Genomic DNA, 22,465 nt, shown 5'->3' on the forward strand with positions numbered 1-22,465 from the left:
GTCACAGCAGAGATGGCCACACCCACTCCCTCAGTGTGGGCAGTGTTCCAACCTCCCTCAGCCCCGCCCCCTCTCCGCAGGTTACCATGGACTACAGAGGCTGCATTCTGAGGCCAGGGCGTTCCGAGAATGCCAAGGGCAGACATGATGACCTTAAATGATTTCCTCTTGTGTCAGTGTTGGTAAACTTTAGGAGCTAGGAAATGGTCCACTTTACAGAAATGTTCAAATTTACTGGCATTTCATATATTCTCTGCTCTAACATTGTCCTGACTCTTTCTGTATATTCTTTAATTATGTTTTGGTTTTCCTTAAACAATGTGTGTCTTTTAATTCATTTCAAAGAAGATTCTTTGGACTTACTAAATCACCTGAATTTTATACGTTTTCTGTTGTATTAAGTTCTGCTCATATCTTTATTTATCTTTTTTCTATGTTCTCAGGGTTTATTGTTTTCATCTTCTGATGTCAATTAAAACACTTGGTTATTCATTTTAATAAATTTTTTACTTATAAAGATTTGAACTTTTGACGATTCCAGCTTACTTGTACGTGTCTAAGGGTCAGGTCCTCTCCATTGTTGCTGGCCTAAGGCTTAGTTCACCATACAGCAATGTATATATTGACCTATTTTCCCCTCGACTTTCTGTGATTCCCTACATCTCACCTTTCTTTGCAGACAAGCCATTTGAAATACCCTTAACTTATTTCACAGCCAATAAGTCTTTGAAATAATGTGTATTTTTTAGAGAAATCTTCTTATATAATTAGGCAGAAAATCTGACCTGCCATAGTTTTCAAAACAGCATAATTTCACTCTTCTCAATGATTAATCTGTTGTATTACACAACCTTTGATTATTTAGCTTTATCAATGACATGTCCTTGAAAAATGTTTTAGAGATCCTACCAGTCTTTGAAAACATCCTTGTGCCTTGTTTCAGTTCCAGTTTTATGTATATTTTCTGCCTTGCACCCGATTATTCCTTCATCTGATGGATGGCCTTGGGAATCTAATTCTGGTATTGATGGTTTTGGCTGATTGTCTCCCCTTGAAGCTGCTTTCTTCATTATTGTGTAAATTTAGATCATGAGCTCATGTTTAGCTAAACAGCTGACCTTGTAAGAGGCTTAGGTGTGAACGCTCATAACTTTCAGCAGAAAGTCGGCAAAGATTTATTTGTGTCCCTCCAATGAGTGGCCCGCAAGGACCCCGTTTTCTACAAGTGTTGGTCCAATACTCCCTCTAGAGGCAGCGAAATTAGACAGGGCTGCTTTGCGGCCCCAGATCTGGGGCAGGGGCAGTGGGCGGCCTGTCACCCGGCAGGAGCCTCTCCGCGTGTGTCCCAGAGACCCATCTGCCTGTGAACTTCGGTCACCTGGCAGGAAGCTACGATGCCCAGACCTATGCTTAGCTGTGCAGCGTGGTGTACTGCGCGGACATGTTCCACACACACTTTAAATAAGAGGGCGGCCTGAGTGGAAAGGTGAGAGTTTGGGCAGCTGTGCAGACAAAGAAGGCGCCCTTTGGCCTGGGCCTAAAAGCTTGTGACACTCCACTGGGCCTGCCGGGCTCTGAGGGCCCTGCCCTGGGCCCCCTGCTCCCCTGCCCTTTGTTCAGTCACAGCAGAGATGGCCACACCCACTCCCTCAGTGAGGGCAGTGTTCCAACCTCCCTCAGCCCCGCCCCCTCTCCGCAGGTTACCATGGACTACAGAGGCTGCATTCTGAGGCCAGGGCGTTCCGAGAATGCCAAGGGCAGACATGATGACCTTAAATGATTTCCTCTTGTGTCAGTGTTGGTAAACTTTAGGAGCTAGGAAATGGTCCACTTTACAGAAATGTTCAAATTTACTGGCATTTCATATATTGTCTGCTCTAACATTGTCCTGACTCTTTCTGTATATTCTTTACTTATGTTTTGGTTTTCCTTAATCAAAGTGTGTCTTTTAAATCTTTTCAAAGAAGATTCTTTGGACTTACTAAATGACCTGAATTTTATTCGTTTTCTGTTGTATTAAGTTCTGCTCATATCTTTATTTATCTTTTCTCTATGTTCTCAGGGTTTATTGTTTTCATCTTCTGATGTCAATTAAAACACTTGGTTATTCATTTTAATAAATCTTTTTACTTATAAAGATTTGAACTTTTGAAGATTCCAGCTTACTTGTACGAGTCTAAGGGTCAGGTCCTCTCCATTGTTGCTGGCCTAAGGCTTAGTTCACCATACAGCAATGTATATATTAACCTATTTTCCCCTCGACTTTCTGTGATTCCCTACATCTCACCTTTCTTTGCAGACAAGCCATTTGAAATACCCTTAACTTATTTCACAGCCAATAAGTCTTTGAAATAATGTGTATTTTTTAGAGAAATCTTATTATATAATTAGGCAGAAAATCTGACCTGCCATAGTTTTTAAAACAGCATAATTTCACTCTTCTCAATGATTAATCTGTTGTATTACACAACCTTGGAGTATTTAGCTTTATCAATGACATGTCCTTGAAAAATGTTTTAGAGATCCTACCAGTCTTTGAAAACATCCTTGTGCCTTGTTTCAGTTCCAGTTTTATGTATATTTTCTGCCTTGCACCCGATTATTCCTACATCTGATGGATGGCCTTGGGAATCTAATTCTGGTATTGATGGTTTTGGCTGATTGTCTCCCCTTGTAGCTGCTTTCTTCATTATTGTGTAAATTTAGATCATGAGCTCATGTTTAGCTAAACAGCTGACCTTGTAAGAGGCTTAGGTGTGAACGCTCGTAAGTTTCAGCAGAGAGTCGGCAAAGATTTATTTGTGTCCCTCCAATGAGTGGCCCGCAAGGACCCCGTTTTCTACAGTGTTGGTCCAATACTCCCTCTAGAGGCAGCGGAATCAGACGGGGCTGCTTTGCGGCCCCAGATCTGGGGCAGGGGCAGTGGGCGGCCTGTCACCCGGCAGGAGCCTCTCCGCGTGTGTCCCAGAGACCCATCTGCCTGCGAACTTCGGTCACCTGGCAGGAAGCTACGATGCCCAGACCTATGCTTAGCTGTGCAGCGCGGTGTACTGCGCGGACATGTTCCACACACACTTTAAGTAAGAGGGCGGCCTGAGTGGAAAGGTGAGAGTTTGGGCAGCTGTGCAGACAAAGAAGGCGCACTTTGGCCTGGGCCTAAAAGCTTGTGGCAATCCACTGGGCCTGTCGGGCTCTGAGGGCCCTGCCCTGGGCCCCCTGCTCCCCTGCCCTTTGTTCAGTCACAGCAGAGATGGCCACACCCACTCCCTCAGTGAGGGCAGTGTTCCAACCTCCCTCAGCCCCGCCCCCTCTCCGCAGGTTACCATGGACTACAGAGGCTGCATTCTGAGGCCAGGGCGTTCCGAGAATGCCAAGGGCAGACATGATGACCTTAAATGATTTCCTCTTGTGTCAGTGTTGGTAAACTTTAGGAGCTAGGAAATGGTCCAATTTACAGAAATGTTCAAATTTACTGGCATTTCATATATTCTCTGCTCTAACATTGTCCTGACTCTTTCTGTATATTCTTTACTTATGTTTTGGTTTTCCTTAAACAAGGTGTGAATTTTATTCTTTTCAAAGAAGATTCTTTGGACTTACTAAATCACCTGAATTTTATACGTCTTCTGTTGTATTAAGTTCTGCTCATATCTTTATTTATCTTTTTTCTATGTTCTCAGGGTTTATTGTTTTCATCTTCTGATGTCAATTAAAACACTTGGTTATTCATTTTAATAAATTTTTTACTTATAAAGATTTGAACTTTTGACGATTCCAGCTTACTTGTACGTGTCTAAGGGTCAGGTCCTCTCCATTGTTGCTGGCCTAAGGCTTAGTTCACCATACAGCAATGTATATATTGACCTATTTTCCCCTCGACTTTCTGTGATTCCCTACATCTCACCTTTCTTTGCAGACAAGCCATTTGAAATACCCTTAACTTATTTCACAGCCAATAAGTCTTTGAAATAATGTGTATTTTTTAGAGAAATCTTCTTATAGAATTAGGCAGAAAATCTGACCTGCCATAGTTTTCAAAACAGCATAATTTCACTCTTCTCAATGATTAATCTGTTGTATTACACAACCTTGGAGTATTTAGCTTTATCAATGACATGTCCTTGAAAAATGTTTTAGAGATCCTACCAGTCTTTGAAAACATCCTTGTGCCTTGTTTCAGTTCCAGTTTTATGTATATTTTCTGCCTTGCACCCGATTATTCCTTCATCTGATGGATGGCCTTGGGAATCTAATTCTGGTATTGATGGTTTTGGCTGATTGTCTCCCCTTGAAGCTGCTTTCTTCATTATTGTGTAAATTTAGATCATGAGCTCATGTTTAGCTAAACAGCTGACCTTGTAAGAGGCTTAGGTGTGAACGCTCATAACTTTCAGCAGAAAGTCGGCAAAGATTTATTTGTGTCCCTCCAATGAGTGGCCCGCAAGGACCCCGTTTTCTACAAGTGTTGGTCCAATACTCCCTCTAGAGGCAGCGGAATTAGAGATGGCTGCTTTGCGGCCCCAGATCTGGGGCAGGGACAGTGGGCGGCCTGTCACCCGGCAGGAGCCTCTCCGCGTGTGTCCCAGAGACCCATCTGCCTGTGAACTTCGGTCACCTGGCAGGAAGCTACGATGCCCAGACCTATGCTTAGCTGTGCAGCGTGGTGTACTGCGCGGACATGTTCCACACACACTTTAAGTAAGAGGGCGGCCTGAGTGGAAAGGTGAGAGTTTGGGCAGCTGTGCAGACAAAGAAGGCGCCCTTTGGCCTGGGTCTAAAAGCTTCTGACACTCCACAGGGCCTGTCGGGCTCTGAGGGCCCTGCCCTGGGCCCCCTGCTCCCCTGCCCTTTGTTCAGTCACAGCAGAGATGGCCACACCCACTCCCTCAGTGAGGGCAGTGTTCCAACCTCCCTCAGCCCCGCCCCCTCTCCGCAGGTTACCATGGACTACAGAGGCTGCATTCTGAGGCCAGGGCATTCCGAGAATGCCAAGGGCAGACATGATGACCTTAAATGATTTCCTCTTGTGTCAGTGTTGGTAAACTTTAGGAGCTAGGAAATGGTCCACTTTACAGAAATGTTCAAATTTACTGGCATTTCATATATTCTCTGCTCTAACATTGTCCTGACTCTTTCTGTATATTCTTTACTTATGTTTTGGTTTTCCTTAATCAAAGTGTGTCATTTAAATCTTTTCAAAGAAGATTCTTTGGACTTACTAAATGACCTGAATTTTATACGTTTTCTGTTGTATTAAGTTCTGCTCATATCTTTATTTATCTTTTCTCTATGTTCTCAGGGTTTATTGTTTTCATCTTCTGATGTCAATTAAAACACTTGGTTATTGATTTTAATAAATCTTTTTACTTATAAAGATTTGAACTTTTGAAGATTCCAGCTTACTTGTACGAGTCTAAGGGTCAGGTCCTCTCCATTGTTGCTGGCCTAAGGCTTAGTTCACCATACAGCAATGTATATATTAACCTATTTTCCCCTCGACTTTCTGTGATTCCCTACATCTCACCTTTCTTTGCAGACAAGCCATTTGAAATACCCTTAACTTATTTCACAGCCAATAAGTCTTTGAAATAATGTGTATTTTTTAGAGAAATCTTCTTATAGAATTAGGCAGAAAATCTGACCTGCCATAGTTTTCAAAACAGCATAATTTCACTCTTCTCAATGATTAATCTGTTGTATTACACAACCTTGGAGTATTTAGCTTTATCAATGACATGTCCTTGAAAAATGTTTTAGAGATCCTACCAGTCTTTGAAAACATCCTCGTGCCTTGTTTCAGTTCCAGTTTTATGTATATTTTCTGCCTTGCACCCGATTATTCCTACATCTGATGGATGGCCTTGGGAATCTAATTCTGGTATTGATGGTATTGGCTGATTGTCTCCCCTTGTAGCTGATTTCTTCATTATTGTGTAAATTTAGATCATGAGTTCATGTTTAGCTAAACAGCTGACCTTGTAAGAGGCTTAGGTGTGAACGCGCATAAGTTTCAGCAGAGAGTCGGCAAAGATGTATTTGTGTCCCTCCAATGAGTGGCCCGCAAGGACCCCGTTTTCTACAAGTGTTGGTCCAATACTCCCTCTAGAGGCAGGGGACTCAGACAGGGCTGCTTTGCGGCCCCCGATCTGGGACAGGGGCAGTGGGCGGCCTGTGACCTGGTCAGGAGCCTTTCCCGTGTGTCCCAGGGACCCATCTGCCTGCAAACTTTGGTCACCTGGCAGGAAGCTACGAAGCCCAGACCTATGCTTAGCTGTGCAGCGCGGTATACTGCACGGACACGTTCCACACACACTTCAAGTAAGAGGGCGGCCTGAGTGGAAAGGTGAGAGTTTGGGCAGCTGTGCAGACAAAGAAGGCGCCCTTTGGCCTGGGCCTAAAAGCTTGTGACACTCCACTGGGCCTGCCGGGCTCTGAGGGCCCTGCCCTGGCCCCCTGCTCCCCTGCCCCTTGTTCAGTCACAGCAGAGATGGCCACACCCACTCCCTCAGTGAGGGCAGTGTTCCAACCTCCCTCAGCCTCGCCCCCTCTCCACAGGTTACCATGGACTACAGAGGCTGCATTCTGAGGCCAAGGCGTTCCGAGAATGCCAAGGGCAGACATGATGACCTTAAAAGATTTCCTCTTGTGTCAGTGTTGGTAAACTTTAGGAGCTAGGAAATGGTCCACTTTACAGAAATGTTCAAATTTACTGGCATTTCATATATTCTCTGCTCTAACATTGTCCTGACTCTTTCTGTATATTCTTTACTTATGTTTTGGTTTTCCTTAATCAAAGTGTGTCTTTTAATTCTTTTCAAAGAAGATTCTTTGGACTTACTAAATCACCTGAATTTTATACGTTTTCTGTTGTATTAAGTTCTGCTCATATCTTTATTTATCTTTTTTCTATGTTCTCAGGGTTTATTGTTTTCATCTTCTGATGTCAATTAAAACACTTGGTTATTCATTTTAATAAATCGTTTTACTTATAAAGATTTGAACTTTTGAAGATTCCAGCTAACTTGTACGTTTCTAAGGGTCAGGTCCTCTCCTTTGTTGCTGGCCGAAGGCTTAGTTCACCATATAGCAATGTATATATTGTCCTATTTTCTCCTCGACTTTCTGTGATTCCCTACATCTCACCTTTCTTTGCAGACAAGCCATTTGAAATACCCTTAACTTATTTCACAGCCAATAAGTCTTTGAAATAATGTGTATTTTGTAGAGAAATCTTCTTCTATAATTAGGCAGAAAATCTGACCTGCCATAGTTTTCAAAACAGCATAATTTCACTCTTCTCAATGATTAATCTGTTGTATTACACAACCTTTGAGTATTTAGCTTTATCAATGACATGTCCTTTAAAAGTGTTTTAGAGATCCTACCAGTCTTTGAAAACATACTTGTGCCTTGTTTCAGTTCCAGTTTTATGTATATTTTCTGCCTTGCACCCGATTATTCCTACATCTGATGGATGGCCTTGGGAATCTAATTCTGGTATTGATGGTTTTGGCTGATTGTCTCCCCTTGTAGCTGCTTTCTTCATTACTGTGTAAATTTAGATCATGAGCTCATGTTTAGCTAAACAGCTGACCTTGTAAGAGGCTTAGGTGTGAACGGTCGTAAGTTTCAGCAGAGAGTCGGCAAAGATTTATTTGTGTCCCTCCAATGAGTGGCCCGCAAGGACCCCGTTTTCTACAAGTGTTGGTCCAATACTCCCTCTAGAGGCAGGGGACTCAGACAGGGCTGCTTTGCGGCCCCCGATCTGGGGCAGGGGCAGTGGGCGGCCTGTGACCCGGGCAGGAGCCCCTACGCGTGTGTCCCAGGGACCCATCTGCCTGCGAACTTCGGTCACCTGGCAGGAAGCTACGATGCCCAGACCTATGCTTAGCTTTGCAGCGCGGTATATTGCGTGGACACGTTCCACACACACTTCAAGTAAGAGGGCGGCCTGAGTGGAAAGGTGAGAGTTTGGGCAGCTGTGCAGACAAAGAAGGCGCCCTTTGGCCTGGGCCTAAAATCTTGTGACACTCCACTGGGCCTGCCGGGCTCAGAGGGCCCTGCCCTGGGCCCCCTGCTCCCCTGCCCTTTGTTCAGTCACAGCAGAGATGGCCACACCCACTCCCTCAGTGAGGGCAGTGTTCCCACCTCCCTCAGCCCCGCCCCCTCTCCGCAGGTTACCATGGACTACAGAGGCTGCATTCTGAGGCCAGGGCGTTCCGAGAATGCCAAGGGCAGACATGATGACCTTAAATGATTTCCTCTTGTGTCAGTGTTGGTAAACTTTAGGAGCTAGGAAATGGTCCACTTGACAGAAATGTTCAAATATACTGGCATTTCATATATTCTCTGCTCTAACATTGTCCTGACTCTTTCTGTATATTCTTTACTTATGTTTTGGTTTTCCTTAATCAAAGTGTGTCTTTTAAATCTTTTCAAAGAAGATTCTTTGGACTTACTAAATCACCTGAATTTTATACGTTTTCTGTTGTATTAAGTTCTGCTCATATCTTTATTTATCTTTTCTCTATGTTCTCAGGGTTTATTGTTTTCATCTTCTGATGTCAATTAAAACACTTGGTTATTCATTTTAATAAATCTTTTTACTTATAAAGATTTGAACTTTTGAAGATTCCAGCTTACTTGTACGTGTCTAAGCGTCAGGTCCTCTCCATTGTTGCTGGCCTAAGGCTTAGTTCACCATACAGCAATGTATATATTAACCTATTTTCCCCTCGACTTTCTGTGATTCCCTACATCTCACCTTTCTTTGCAGACAAGCAATTTGAAATACCCTTAACTTATTTCACAGCCAATAAGTCTTTAAAATAATGTGTATTTTTTAGAGAAATCTTCTTATATAATTAGGCAGAAAATCTGACCTGCCATAGTTTTCAAAACAGCATAATTTCACTCTTCTCAATGATTAATCTGTTGTATTACACAACCTTGGAGTATTTAGCTTTATCAATGACATGTCCTTGAAAAATGTTTTAGAGAACCTACCAGTCTTTGAAAACATCCTTGTGCCTTGTTTCAGTTCCAGTTTTATGTATATTTTCTGCCTTGCACCCGATTATTCCTACATCTGATGGATGGCCTTGGGAATCTAATTCTGGTATTGATGGTTTTGGCTGATTGTCTCCACTTGTAGCTGCTTTCTTCATTATTGTGTAAATTTAGATCATGAGCTCATGTTTAGCTAAACAGCTGACCTTGTAAGAGGCTTAGGTGTGAACGCTCGTAAGTTTCAGCAGAAAGTCGGCAAAGATTTATTTGTGTCCCTCCAATGAGTGGCCCGCAAGGACCCCGTTTTCTACAGTGTTGGTCCAATACTCCCTCTAGAGGCAGCGGAATCAGACAGGGCTGCTTTGCGGCCCCAGATCTGGGGCAGGGGCAGTGGGCGGCCTGTCACCCGGCAGGAGCCTCTCCGCGTGTGTCCCAGAGACCCATCTGCCTGCAAACTTCGGTCACCTGGCAGGAAGCTACGATGCCCAGACCTATGCTTAGCTGTGCAGCGCGGTGTACTGCGCGGACATGTTCCACACACACTTTAAGTAAGAGGGCGGCCTGAGTGGAAAGGTGAGAGTTTGGGCAGCTGTGCAGACAGAGAAGGCGCCCTTTGGCCAGGGCCTAAAAGCTTGTGGCAATCCACTGGGCCTGTCGGGCTCTGAGGGCCCTGCCCTGGGCCCCCTGCTCCCCTGCCCTTTGTTCAGTCACAGCAGAGATGGCCACACCCACTCCCTCAGTGTGGGCAGTGTTCCAACCTCCCTCAGCCCCGCCCCCTCTCCGCAGGTTACCATGGACTACAGAGGCTGCATTCTGAGGCCAGGGCGTTCCGAGAATGCCAAGGGCAGACATGATGACCTTAAATGATTTCCTCTTGTGTCAGTGTTGGTAAACTTTAGGAGCTAGGAAATGGTCCACTTTACAGAAATGTTCAAATTTACTGGCATTTCATATATTCTCTGCTCTAACATTGTCCTGACTCTTTCTGTATATTCTTTAATTATGTTTTGGTTTTCCTTAAAGAAGGTGTGTCTTTTAATTCATTTCAAAGAAGATTCTTTGGACTTACTAAATCACCTGAATTTTATACGTTTTCTGTTGTATTAAGTTCTGCTCATATCTTTATTTATCTTTTTTCTATGTTCTCAGGGTTTATTGTTTTCATCTTCTGATGTCAATTAAAACACTTGGTTATTCATTTTAATAAATCTTTTTACTTATAAAGATTTGAACTTTTGACGATTCCAGCTTACTTGTACGTGTCTAAGGGTCAGGTCCTCTCCATTGTTGCTGGCCTAAGGCTTAGTTCACCATACAGCAATGTATATATTGACCTATTTTCCCCTCGACTTTCTGTGATTCCCTACATCTCACCTTTCTTTGCAGACAAGCCATTTGAAATACCCTTAACTTATTTCACAGCCAATAAGTCTTTGAAATAATGTGTATTTTTTAGAGAAATCTTCTTATAGAATTAGGCAGAAAATCTGACCTGCCATAGTTTTCAAAACAGCATAATTTCACTCTTCTCAATGATTAATCTGTTGTATTACACAACCTTTGATTATTTAGCTTTATCAATGACATGTCCTTGAAAAATGTTTTAGAGATCCTACCAGTCTTTGAAAACATCCTTGTGCCTTGTTTCAGTTCCAGTTTTATGTATATTTTCTGCCTTGCACCCGATTATTCCTTCATCTGATGGATGGCCTTGGGAATCTAATTCTGGTATTGATGGTTTTGGCTGATTGTCTCCCCTTGAAGCTGCTTTCTTCATTATTGTGTAAATTTAGATCATGAGCTCATGTTTAGCTAAACAGCTGACCTTGTAAGAGGCTTAGGTGTGAACGCTCATAACTTTCAGCAGAAAGTCGGCAAAGATTTATTTGTGTCCCTCCAATGAGTGGCCCGCAAGGACCCCGTTTTCTACAAGTGTTGGTCCAATACTCCCTCTAGAGGCAGGGGACTCAGACAGGGCTGCTTTGCGGCCCGCGATCTGGGGCAGGGGCATTGGGCGGCCTGTGACCCTGGCAGGAGCCTTTCCCGTGTGTCCCAGGGACCCATCTGCCTGGGAACTTCGGTCACCTGGCAGGAAGCTACGAAGCCCAGACCTATGCTTAGCTGTGCAGCGTGGTATACTGCACGGACACGTTCCACACACACTTCAAGTAAGAGGGCGGCCTGACTGGAAAGGTGAGAGTTTGGGCAGCTGTGCAGACAAAGAAGGCGCCCTTTGGCCTGGGCCTAAAAGCTTGTGACACTCCACTGGGCCTGCCGGGCTCTGAGGGCCCTGCACTTGGCCCCCTGCTACCCTGCCCTTTCTTCAGTCACAGCAGAGATGGCCACACCCACTCCCTCAGTGAGGGCAGTGTTCCAACCTCACTCAGCCCCGCCCCCTCTCCAAAGGTTACCATGGACTACAGAGGCTGCATTCTGAGGCCAGGGCGTTCCGAGAATGCCAAGGGCAGACATGATGACCTTAAATGATTTCCTCTTGTGTAAGTTTTGTTAAACTTTAGGAGCTAGGAAATGATCCCCTTTACAGAAATGTTCAAATTTACTGGCATTTCATATATTCTCTGCTATAACATTGTCCTGACTCTTTCTGTGTATTCTTTACTTATGTTTTTGATTTCCTTAATCAAAGTGTGTTTTTTAAATCTTTTCAAAGAAGATTCTTTGGACTTACTAAATTACCTGAATTTTATACGTTTTCTGTTGTATTAAGTTCTGCTCATATCTTTATTTATCTTTGTTCTATGTTCTCAGGGTTTATTGTTTTCATCTTCTGATGTCAATTAAAACACTTGGTTATTCATTTTAATAAATCGTTTTACTTATAAAGATTTGAACTTTTGAAGATTCCATCTAACTTGTACGTTTCTAAGGGTCAGGTCCTCTCCTTTGTTGCTGGCCGAAGGCTTAGTTCACCATATAGCAATGTATATATTGTCCTATTTTCTCCTCGACTTTCTGTGATTCCCTACATCTCACCTTTCTTTGCAGACAAGCCATTTGAAATACCCTTAACATATTTCAAAGCCAATAAGTCTTTGAAATAATGTGTATTTTGTAGAGAAATATTCTTCTATAATTAGGCAGAAAATCTGACCTGCCATAGTTTTCAAAACAGCATAATTTCACTCTTCTCAATGATTAATCTGTTGTATTACACAACCTTTGAGTATTTAGCTTTATCAATGACATGTCCTTTAAAAGTGTTTTAGAGATCCTACCAGTCTTTGAAAACATCCTTGTGCCTTGTTTCAGTTCCAGTTTTATGTATATTTTCTGCCTTGCACCCGATTATTCCTACATCTGATGGATGGCCTTGGGAATCTAATTCTGGTATTGATTGTTTTTGCTGATTGTCTCCCCTTGTAGCTGCTTTCTTCATTATTGTGTAAATTTAGATCATGGGCTCATGTTTAGCTAAACACCTGACCTTGTAAGAGGCTTAGGTGTGAACGCTCGTAAGATTCAGCAGAAAGTCGGCCAAGATTTATTTGTGTCCCTCCAATGAGTGGCCCGCAAGGACCCCGTTTTCTACAAGTGTTGGTCCAATACTCCCTCTAGAGGCAGGGGACACAGACAGGGCTGCTTGGCGGCCCCCGATCTGGGGCAGGGGCAGTGGGCGGCCTGTGGCCCGGGCAGGAGCCTCTCCGCACGTGTCCCAGGGACCAATCTGCCTGCGAACTTCGGTCACCTGTCTGGAAGCTACGGTTCCCAGACCTATGCTCAGCTGTGCAGCGAGGTGTACTGCGCGGACAGGTTCCACACACACTTCAAGTAAAAGGTTGCCCTGAGTGGAAAGGTGAGAGTTTGGTCACCTGTGCAGACCAAGAAGGCGCGCTTTAGCCTGGGCCTAAATGCTTGTGACACTCCACTGGGTCTGCCGGGCTCTGAGGGCCCTGCCCTGGGCCCCCTGCTCCCCTGCCCTTTGTTCAGTCACAGCAGAGATGGCCACACCCACTCCCTCAGTGAGGGCAGTGTTCCAACCTCCCTCAGCCCCGCCCCCTCTCCGCAGGTTACCATGGACTACAGAGGCTGCATTCTGAGGCCAGGGCGTTCCGAGAATGCCAAGGGCAGACATGATGAGCTTAAATGATTTCCTCTTGTGTCAGTTTTGGTAAACTTTAGGAGCTAGGAAATGGTCCCCTTTACAGAAATGTTCAAATTTACTGGCATTTCATATATTCTCTGCTAAAACATTGTCCTGACTCTTCCTGTGTATTCTTTACTTATGTTTTTGTTTTCCTTAATCAAAGTGTGTCTTTTCAATCTTTTCAAAGAAGATTCTTTGGACTTACTAATTCACCTGAATTTTATACGTTTTCTGTTGTATTAAGTTCTGCTCATATCTTTATTTATCTTTGTTCTATGTTCTCAGGGTTTATTGTTTTGATCTTCTGATGTCAATTAAAACACTTGGTTATTCATTTTAATAAATATTTTACTTATAAAGATTTGAACTTTTGAAGATTCCAGCTTACTTGTACATTTCTAAGGGTCAGGTCCTCTCCATTGTTGCTGGCCTAAGTCTTAGTTCCCCATATAGCAATGTATATATTGACCTATTTTGCCCTCGACTTTCTGTGATTCCCTACATCTCACGTTTCTTTGCAGACAAGCCATTGGAAATACCCTTAAGTTATTTCACAGCCAATAAGACTTTGAAATAATGTGTATTTTTTAGAGAAATCTTCCTATATAATTAGGCAGAAAATCTGACCTGCCATAGTTTTCAAAACAGCATAATTTCACTCTTCTCAATGATTAATCTGTTGTATTACACAACCTTGGAGTATTTAGCTTTATCAATGACATGTCCTTTAAAAATATTTTAGAGATCCTACCAGTCTTTGAAAACATCCTTGTGCCTTGTTTCAGTTCCAGTTTGATGTATATTTTCTGCCTTGCACCCGATTATTCCTACATCTGATGGATGGCCTTGGGAATCTAATTCTGGTATTGATTGTTTTTGCTGATTGTCTCCCCTTGTAGCTGCTTTCTTCATTATTGTGTAAATTTAGATCATGAGCTCATGTTTAGCTACACAGCTGACCTTGTAAGAGGCTTAGTTGTGAACGCTCGTAAGATTCAGCAGAAAGTCGGCCAAGATTTATTTGTGTCCCTCCAATGAGTGGCCCGCAAGGACCCCGTTTTCTACAAGTGTTGGTCCAATACTCCCTCTAGAGGCAGGGGACTCAGACAGGGCTGCTTTGCGGCCCCCGATCTGGGGCAGGGGCAGTGGGCGTCCTGTGGCCCGGGCAGGAGACTCTCCGCGTGTGTCCCAGGGACCAATCTGCCTGCGAACTTCGGTCACCTGGCTGGAAGCTACGGTTCCCAGACCTATGCTCAGCTGTGCAGCGAGGTGTACTGCGCGGATAGGTTCCACACACACTTCAAGTAAGAGGGCATCCTGAGTGGAAAGGTGAGAGTTTGGGCACCTGTGCAGACAAAGAAGGCACGCTTTAGCCTGGGCCTAAATGCTTGTGACACTCCACTGGGCCTGCCGGGCTCTGAGGGCCCTGCCCTGGGTCCCCTGCTCCCCTGCCCTTTGTTCAGTCACAGCAGAGATGGCCACACCCACTCCCTCAGTGAGGGCAGTGTTCCAACCTCCCTCAGCCCCGCCCCCACTCCGCAGGTTACCATGGACTACAGAGGCTGCATTCTGAGGCCAGGGCGTTCCGAGAATGCCAGGGGCAGACATGATGACCTTAAATGATTTCCTCTTGTGTCAGTTTTGGTGAACTTTAGGAGCTAGGAAATGATCCCTTTTACAGAAATGTTCAAATTTACTGGCATTTCATATATTCTCTGCTCTAACATTGTCCTGACTCTTTCTGTATATTCTTTACTTATGTTTTTGTTTTCCTTAATCAAAGTGTGTCTTTTAAATCTTTTCAAAGAAGATTCTTTGGACTTAATAAATCACCTGAATTTTACACATTTTCTGTTGTATTAAGTTCTGCTCATATCTTTATTTATCTTTTTTCTATGTTCTCAGGGTTTATTGTTTTCATCTTCTGATGTCAATTAAAACACTTGGTTATTCATTTTAATAAATCGTTTTACTTATAAAGATTTGAACTTTTGAAGATTCCAACTAACTTGTACGTTTCTGAGGGTCAGGTCCTCTCCTTTGTTGCTGGCCGAAGGCTTAGTTCACCATATAGCAATGTATATATTGTCCTATTTTCTCCTCGACTTTCTGTGATTCCCTACATCTCACCTTTCTTTGCAGACAAGCCATTGGAAATACCCTTAACATATTTCACAGCCAATAAGTCTTTGAAATAATGTGTATTTTGTAGAGAAATCTTCTTCTATAATTAGGCAGAAAATCTGACCTGCCATAATTTTCAAAACAGCATAATTTCACTCTGCTCAATGATTAATCTGTTGTATTACACAACCTTTGAGTATTTAGCTTTATCAATGACATGTCCTTTAAAAGTGTTTTAGAGATCCTACCAGTCTTTGAAAACATCCTTGTGCCTTGTTTCAGTTCCAGTTTGATGTATATTTTCTGCCTTGCACCCGATTATTCCTACATCTGATGGATGGCCTTGGGAATCTAATTCTGGTATTGATTGTTTTTGCTGATTGTCTCCCCTTGTAGCTGCTTTCTTCATTATTGTGTAAATTTAGATCATGGGCTCATGTTTAGCTAAACACCTGACCTTGTAAGAGGCTTAGGTGTGAACGCTCGTAAGATTCAGCAGAAAGTCAGCCAAGATTTATTTGTGTCCCTCCAATGAGTGGCCCGCAAGGACCCCGTTTTCTACAAGTGTTGGTCCAATACTCCCTCTAGAGGCAGGGGACTCAGACAGGGCTGCTTTGCGGCCCCCGATCTGGGGCAGGGGCAGTGGGCGGCCTGTGGCCCGGGCAGGAGCCTCTCCGCATGTGTCCCAGGGACCAATCTGCCTGCGAACTTCGGTCACCTGGCAGGAAGCTACGGTTCCCAGACTTATGCTCAGCTGTGCAGCGAGGTGTACTGCGCGGACAGGTTCCACACACACTTCAAGTAAAAGGGCGCCCTGAGTGGAAAGGTGAGAGTTTGGTCACCTGTGCAGACCAAGAAGGCGCGCTTTAGCCTGGGCCTAAATGCTTGTGACACTCCACTGGGCCTGCCGGGCTCTGAGGGCCCTGCCCTGGGCCCCCTGCTCCCCTGCCGTTTGTTCAGTCACAGCAGAGATGGCCACACCCACTCCCTCAGTGAGGGCAGTGTTCCAACCTCCCTCAGCCCCGCCCCCTCTCCGCAGGTTACCATGGACTACAGAGGCTGCATTCTGAGGCCAGGGCGTTCCGAGAATGCCAAGGGCAGACATGATGAGCTTAAATGATTTCCTCTTGTGTCAGTTTTGGTAAACTTTAGGAGGTAGGAAATCGTCCCCTTTACAGAAATGTTCAAATTTACTGGCATTTCATATATTCTCTGCTAAAACATTGTCCTGACTCTTCCTGTGTATTCTTTACTTATGTTTTTGTTTTCCTTAATCAAAGTGTGTCTTTTCAATCTTTTCAAAGAAGATTCTTTGGACTTACTAATTCACCTGAATTTTATACGTTTTCTGTTGTATTAAGTTCTGCTCATATCTTTATTTATCTTTGTTCTATGTTCTCAGGGTTTATTGTTTTGATCTTCTGATGTCAATTAAAACACTTGGTTATTCATTTTAATAAATATTTTACTTATAAAGATTTGAACTTTTGAAGATTCCAGCTTACTTGTACGTTTCTAAGGGTCAGGTCCTCTCCATTGTTGCTGGCCTAAGTCTTAGTTCCCCATATAGCAATGTATATATTGACCTATTTTGCCCTCGACTTTCTGTGATTCCCTACATCTCACGTTTCTTTGCAGACAAGCCATTGGAAATACCCTTAAGTTATTTCACAGCCAATAAGTCTTTGAAATAATGTGTATTTTTTAGAGAAATCTTCTTCTATAATTAGGCAGAAAATCTGACCTGCCATAGTTTTCAAAACAGCATAATTTCACTCTTCTCAATGATTAATCTGTTGTATTACACAACCTTTGAGTATTTAGCTTTATCAATGACATGTCCTTTAAAAATGTTTTAGAGATCCTACCAGTCTTTGAAAACATCCTTGTGCCTTGTTTCAGTTCCAGTTTGATGTATATTTTCTGCCTTGCACCCGATTATTCCTACATCTGATGGATGGCCTTGGGAATCCTATTCTGGTATTGATTGTTTTTGCTGATTGTCTCCCTTTGTAGCTGCTTTCTTCATTATTGTGTAAATTTAGATCATGAGCTCATGTTTAGCTAAACAGCTGACCTTGTAAGAGGCTTAGGTGTGAACGCTCGTAAGATTCAGCAGAAAGTCGGCCAAGATTTATTTGTGTCCCTCCAAAGAGTGGCCCGCTAGGACCCCGTTTTCAACAAGTGTTGGTCCAATACTCCCCCTAGCGTCAGGGGACTCAGACAGGGCTGCTTTGCGGCCCCCGATTTGCGGCAGGGGCAGTGGGCGGCCTGTGGCCCGGGCAGGAGCCTCTCCGCGTGTGTCCCAGGGACCCATCTGCTGGCGAACTTCGGCCACCTGGCAGGAAGCTACGATGTCCAGACCTATGCTCAACTGTGCAGCGAGGTGTACTCCGCGGACAGGTTCCACACACACTTCAATTAAAAGGGCGGACTGTGTGGAAAGATAAGAGTTTGGGCAGCTGTGTAGACAATGAAGGCACCCTTTGGCCTGGGCCTAAATGCTTGTGACACTCCAATGGGCCGGCCGGGCTCTGAGGGCCCTGCCCTGGGCCCCCTGCTCCCCTGCCCTTTGTTCAGTCACAGCAGAGATGGCCACACCCACTCCCTCAGTGAGGGCAGTGTTCCAAACTCCCTCAGCCCCGCCCCCACTCCGCAGGTTACCATGGACTACAGAGGCTGCATTCTGAGGCCAGGGCGTTCCGAGAATGCCAAGGGCAGACATGATGACCTTAAATGATTTCCTCTTGTGTCAGTTTTGGTAAACTTTAGGAGCTAGGAAATGGTCCCCTTTACAGAAATGTTCAAATTTACTGGCATTTCATATATTCTCTGCTATAACATTGTCCTGACTCTTTCTGTATATTCTTTACTTATGTTTTTGTTTTCCTTAATCGAAGTGTGTCTTTTAAATCTTTTCAAAGAAGATTCTTTGGACTTACTAAATCACCTCAATGTTATACGTTTTCTGTTGTATTAAGTTCTGCTCATATCTTTATTTATCTTTGTTCTATGTTCTCTGGGTTTATTGTTTTCATCTTCTGATGTCAATTAAAACACTTGGTTATTCATTTTAATAAATCTTTTTACTTATAAAGATTTGAACTTTTGAAGATTCCAGCTTACTTGTACGTTTCTAAGGGTCAGGTCCTCTCCATTGTTGCTGGCCTAAGGCTTAGTTCACCATATAGCAATGTATATATTGACCTATTTTCCCCTCGACTTTCTGTGATTCCCTACATCTCACCTTTCTTTGCAGACAAGCCATTTGAAATACCCTTAACATATTTCACAGCCAATAAGTCTTTGAAATAATGTGTATTTTGTAGAGAAATCTTCTTCTATAATTAGGCAGAAAATCTGACCTGCCATAGTTTTCAAAACAGCATAATTTCACTCTTCTCAATGATTAATCTGTTGTATTACACAACCTTGGAGTATTTAGCTTTATCAATGACATGTCCTTTAAAAGTGTTTTAGAGATCCTACCAGTCTTTGAAAACATCCTTGTGCCTTGTTTCATTTCCAGTTTGATGTATATTTTCTGCCTTGCACCCGATTATTCCTACATCTGATGGATGGCCTTGGGAATCTAATTCTGGTATTGATTGTTTTTGCTGATTGTCTCCCCTTGTAGCTGCTTTCTTCATTATTGTGTAAATTTAGATCATGAGCTCATGTTTAGCTAAACAGCTGACCTTGTAAGAGGCTTAGGTGTGAACGCTCGTAAGATTCAGCAAAAAGTCGGCCAAGATTTATTTGTGTCCCTCCAATGAGTGGCCCGCAAGGACCCCGTTTTCTACAAGTGTTGGTCCAATACTCCCTCTAGAGGCAGGGGACTCAGACAGGGCTGCTTGGCGGCCCCCGATCTGGGGCAGGGGCAGTGGGCGGCCTGTGGCCCGGGCAGGAGCCTCTCCGCATGTGTCCCAGGGACCAATCTGCCTGCGAACTTCGGGCACCTGGCTGGAAGCTACGGTTCCCAGACCTATGCTCAGCTGTGCAGCGAGGTGTACTGTGCGGACAGGTTCCACACACACTTCAAGTAAAAGGGCGCCCTGAGTGGAAAGGTGAGAGTTTGGTCACCTGTGCAGACCAAGAAGGCGCGCTTTAGCCTGGGCCTAAATGCTTGTGACACTCCACTGGGCCTGCCGGGCTCTGAGGGCCCTGCCCAGGGCCCCCTGCTCCCCTGCCCTTTGTTCAGTCACAGCAGAGATGGCCACACCCACTCCCTCAGTGAGGGCAGTGTTCCAACCTCCCTCAGCCCCGCCCCCTCTCCGCAGGTTACCATGGACTACAGAGGCTGCATTCTGAGGCCAGGGCGTTCCGAGAATGCCAAGGGCAGACATGATGACCTTAAATGATTTCCTCTTGTGTCAGGTTTGGTAAACTTTAGGAGCTAGGAAATGGTCCCCTTTACAGAAATGTTCAAATTTACTGGCATTTCATATATTCTCTGCTAAAACATTGTCCTGACTCTTCCTGTGTATTCTTTACTTATGTTTTTGTTTTCCTTAATCAAAGTGTGTCTTTTCAATCTTTTCAAAGAAGATTCTTTGGACTTACTAAATCACCTCAATTTTATACGTTTTCTGTTGTATTAAGTTCTGCTCATATCTTTATTTATCTTTTTTCTATGTTCTCAGGGTTTATTGTTTTCATCTTCTGATGTCAATTAAAACACTTGGTTATTCATTTTAATAAATCGTTTTACTTATAAAGATTTGAACTTTTGAAGATTCCAACTAACTTGTACGTTTCTGAGGGTCAGGTCCTCTCCTTTGTTGCTGGCCGAAGGCTTAGTTCACCATATAGCAATGTATATATTGTCCTATTTTCTCCTCGACTTTCTGTGATTCCCTACATCTCACCTTTCTTTGCAGACAAGCCATTGGAAATACCCTTAACATATTTCACAGCCAATAAGTCTTTGAAATAATGTGTATTTTGTAGAGAAATCTTCTTCTATAATTAGGCAGAAAATCTGACCTGCCATAATTTTCAAAACAGCATAATTTCACTCTGCTCAATGATTAATCTGTTGTATTACACAACCTTTGAGTATTTAGCTTTATCAATGACATGTCCTTTAAAAGTGTTTTAGAGATCCTACCAGTCTTTGAAAACATCCTTGTGCCTTGTTTCAGTTCCAGTTTGATGTATATTTTCTGCCTTGCACCCGATTATTCCTACATCTGATGGATGGCCTTGGGAATCTAATTCTGGTATTGATTGTTTTTGCTGATTGTCTCCCCTTGTAGCTGCTTTCTTCATTATTGTGTAAATTTAGATCATGGGCTCATGTTTAGCTAAACACCTGACCTTGTAAGAGGCTTAGGTGTGAACGCTCGTAAGATTCAGCAGAAAGTCAGCCAAGATTTATTTGTGTCCCTCCAATGAGTGGCCCGCAAGGACCCCGTTTTCTACAAGTGTTGGTCCAATACTCCCTCTAGAGGCAGGGGACTCAGACAGGGCTGCTTTGCGGCCCCCGATCTGGGGCAGGGGCAGTGGGCGGCCTGTGGCCCGGGCAGGAGCCTCTCCGCATGTGTCCCAGGGACCAATCTGCCTGCGAACTTCGGTCACCTGGCAGGAAGCTACGGTTCCCAGACCTATGCTCAGCTGTGCAGCGAGGTGTACTGCGCGGACAGGTTCCACACACACTTCAAGTAAAAGGGCGCCCTGAGTGGAAAGGTGAGAGTTTGGTCACCTGTGCAGACCAAGAAGGCGCGCTTTAGCCTGGGCCTAAATGCTTGTGACACTCCACTGGGCCTGCCGGGCTCTGAGGGCCCTGCCCTGGGCCCCCTGCTCCCCTGCCGTTTGTTCAGTCACAGCAGAGATGGCCACACCCACTCCCTCAGTGAGGGCAGTGTTCCAACCTCCCTCAGCCCCGCCCCCTCTCCGCAGGTTACCATGGACTACAGAGGCTGCATTCTGAGGCCAGGGCGTTCCGAGAATGCCAAGGGCAGACATGATGAGCTTAAATGATTTCCTCTTGTGTCAGTTTTGGTAAACTTTAGGAGGTAGGAAATCGTCCCCTTTACAGAAATGTTCAAATTTACTGGCATTTCATATATTCTCTGCTAAAACATTGTCCTGACTCTTCCTGTGTATTCTTTACTTATGTTTTTGTTTTCCTTAATCAAAGTGTGTCTTTTCAATCTTTTCAAAGAAGATTCTTTGGACTTACTAATTCACCTGAATTTTATACGTTTTCTGTTGTATTAAGTTCTGCTCATATCTTTATTTATCTTTGTTCTATGTTCTCAGGGTTTATTGTTTTGATCTTCTGATGTCAATTAAAACACTTGGTTATTCATTTTAATAAATATTTTACTTATAAAGATTTGAACTTTTGAAGATTCCAGCTTACTTGTACGTTTCTAAGGGTCAGGTCCTCTCCATTGTTGCTGGCCTAAGTCTTAGTTCCCCATATAGCAATGTATATATTGACCTATTTTGCCCTCGACTTTCTGTGATTCCCTACATCTCACGTTTCTTTGCAGACAAGCCATTGGAAATACCCTTAAGTTATTTCACAGCCAATAAGTCTTTGAAATAATGTGTATTTTTTAGAGAAATCTTCTTCTATAATTAGGCAGAAAATCTGACCTGCCATAGTTTTCAAAACAGCATAATTTCACTCTTCTCAATGATTAATCTGTTGTATTACACAACCTTTGAGTATTTAGCTTTATCAATGACATGTCCTTTAAAAATGTTTTAGAGATCCTACCAGTCTTTGAAAACATCCTTGTGCCTTGTTTCAGTTCCAGTTTGATGTATATTTTCTGCCTTGCACCCGATTATTCCTACATCTGATGGATGGCCTTGGGAATCCTATTCTGGTATTGATTGTTTTTGCTGATTGTCTCCCTTTGTAGCTGCTTTCTTCATTATTGTGTAAATTTAGATCATGAGCTCATGTTTAGCTAAACAGCTGACCTTGTAAGAGGCTTAGGTGTGAACGCTCGTAAGATTCAGCAGAAAGTCGGCCAAGATTTATTTGTGTCCCTCCAAAGAGTGGCCCGCTAGGACCCCGTTTTCAACAAGTGTTGGTCCAATACTCCCCCTAGCGTCAGGGGACTCAGACAGGGCTGCTTTGCGGCCCCCGATTTGCGGCAGGGGCAGTGGGCGGCCTGTGGCCCGGGCAGGAGCCTCTCCGCGTGTGTCCCAGGGACCCATCTGCTGGCGAACTTCGGCCACCTGGCAGGAAGCTACGATGTCCAGACC

The sequence above is a fragment of the Mesoplodon mirus genome, assembly GCF_964341445.2.
Source record: "Mesoplodon mirus genome assembly, chromosome: 1".
NCBI classification, from domain to species: Eukaryota; Metazoa; Chordata; class Mammalia; order Artiodactyla; family Ziphiidae; genus Mesoplodon; species Mesoplodon mirus.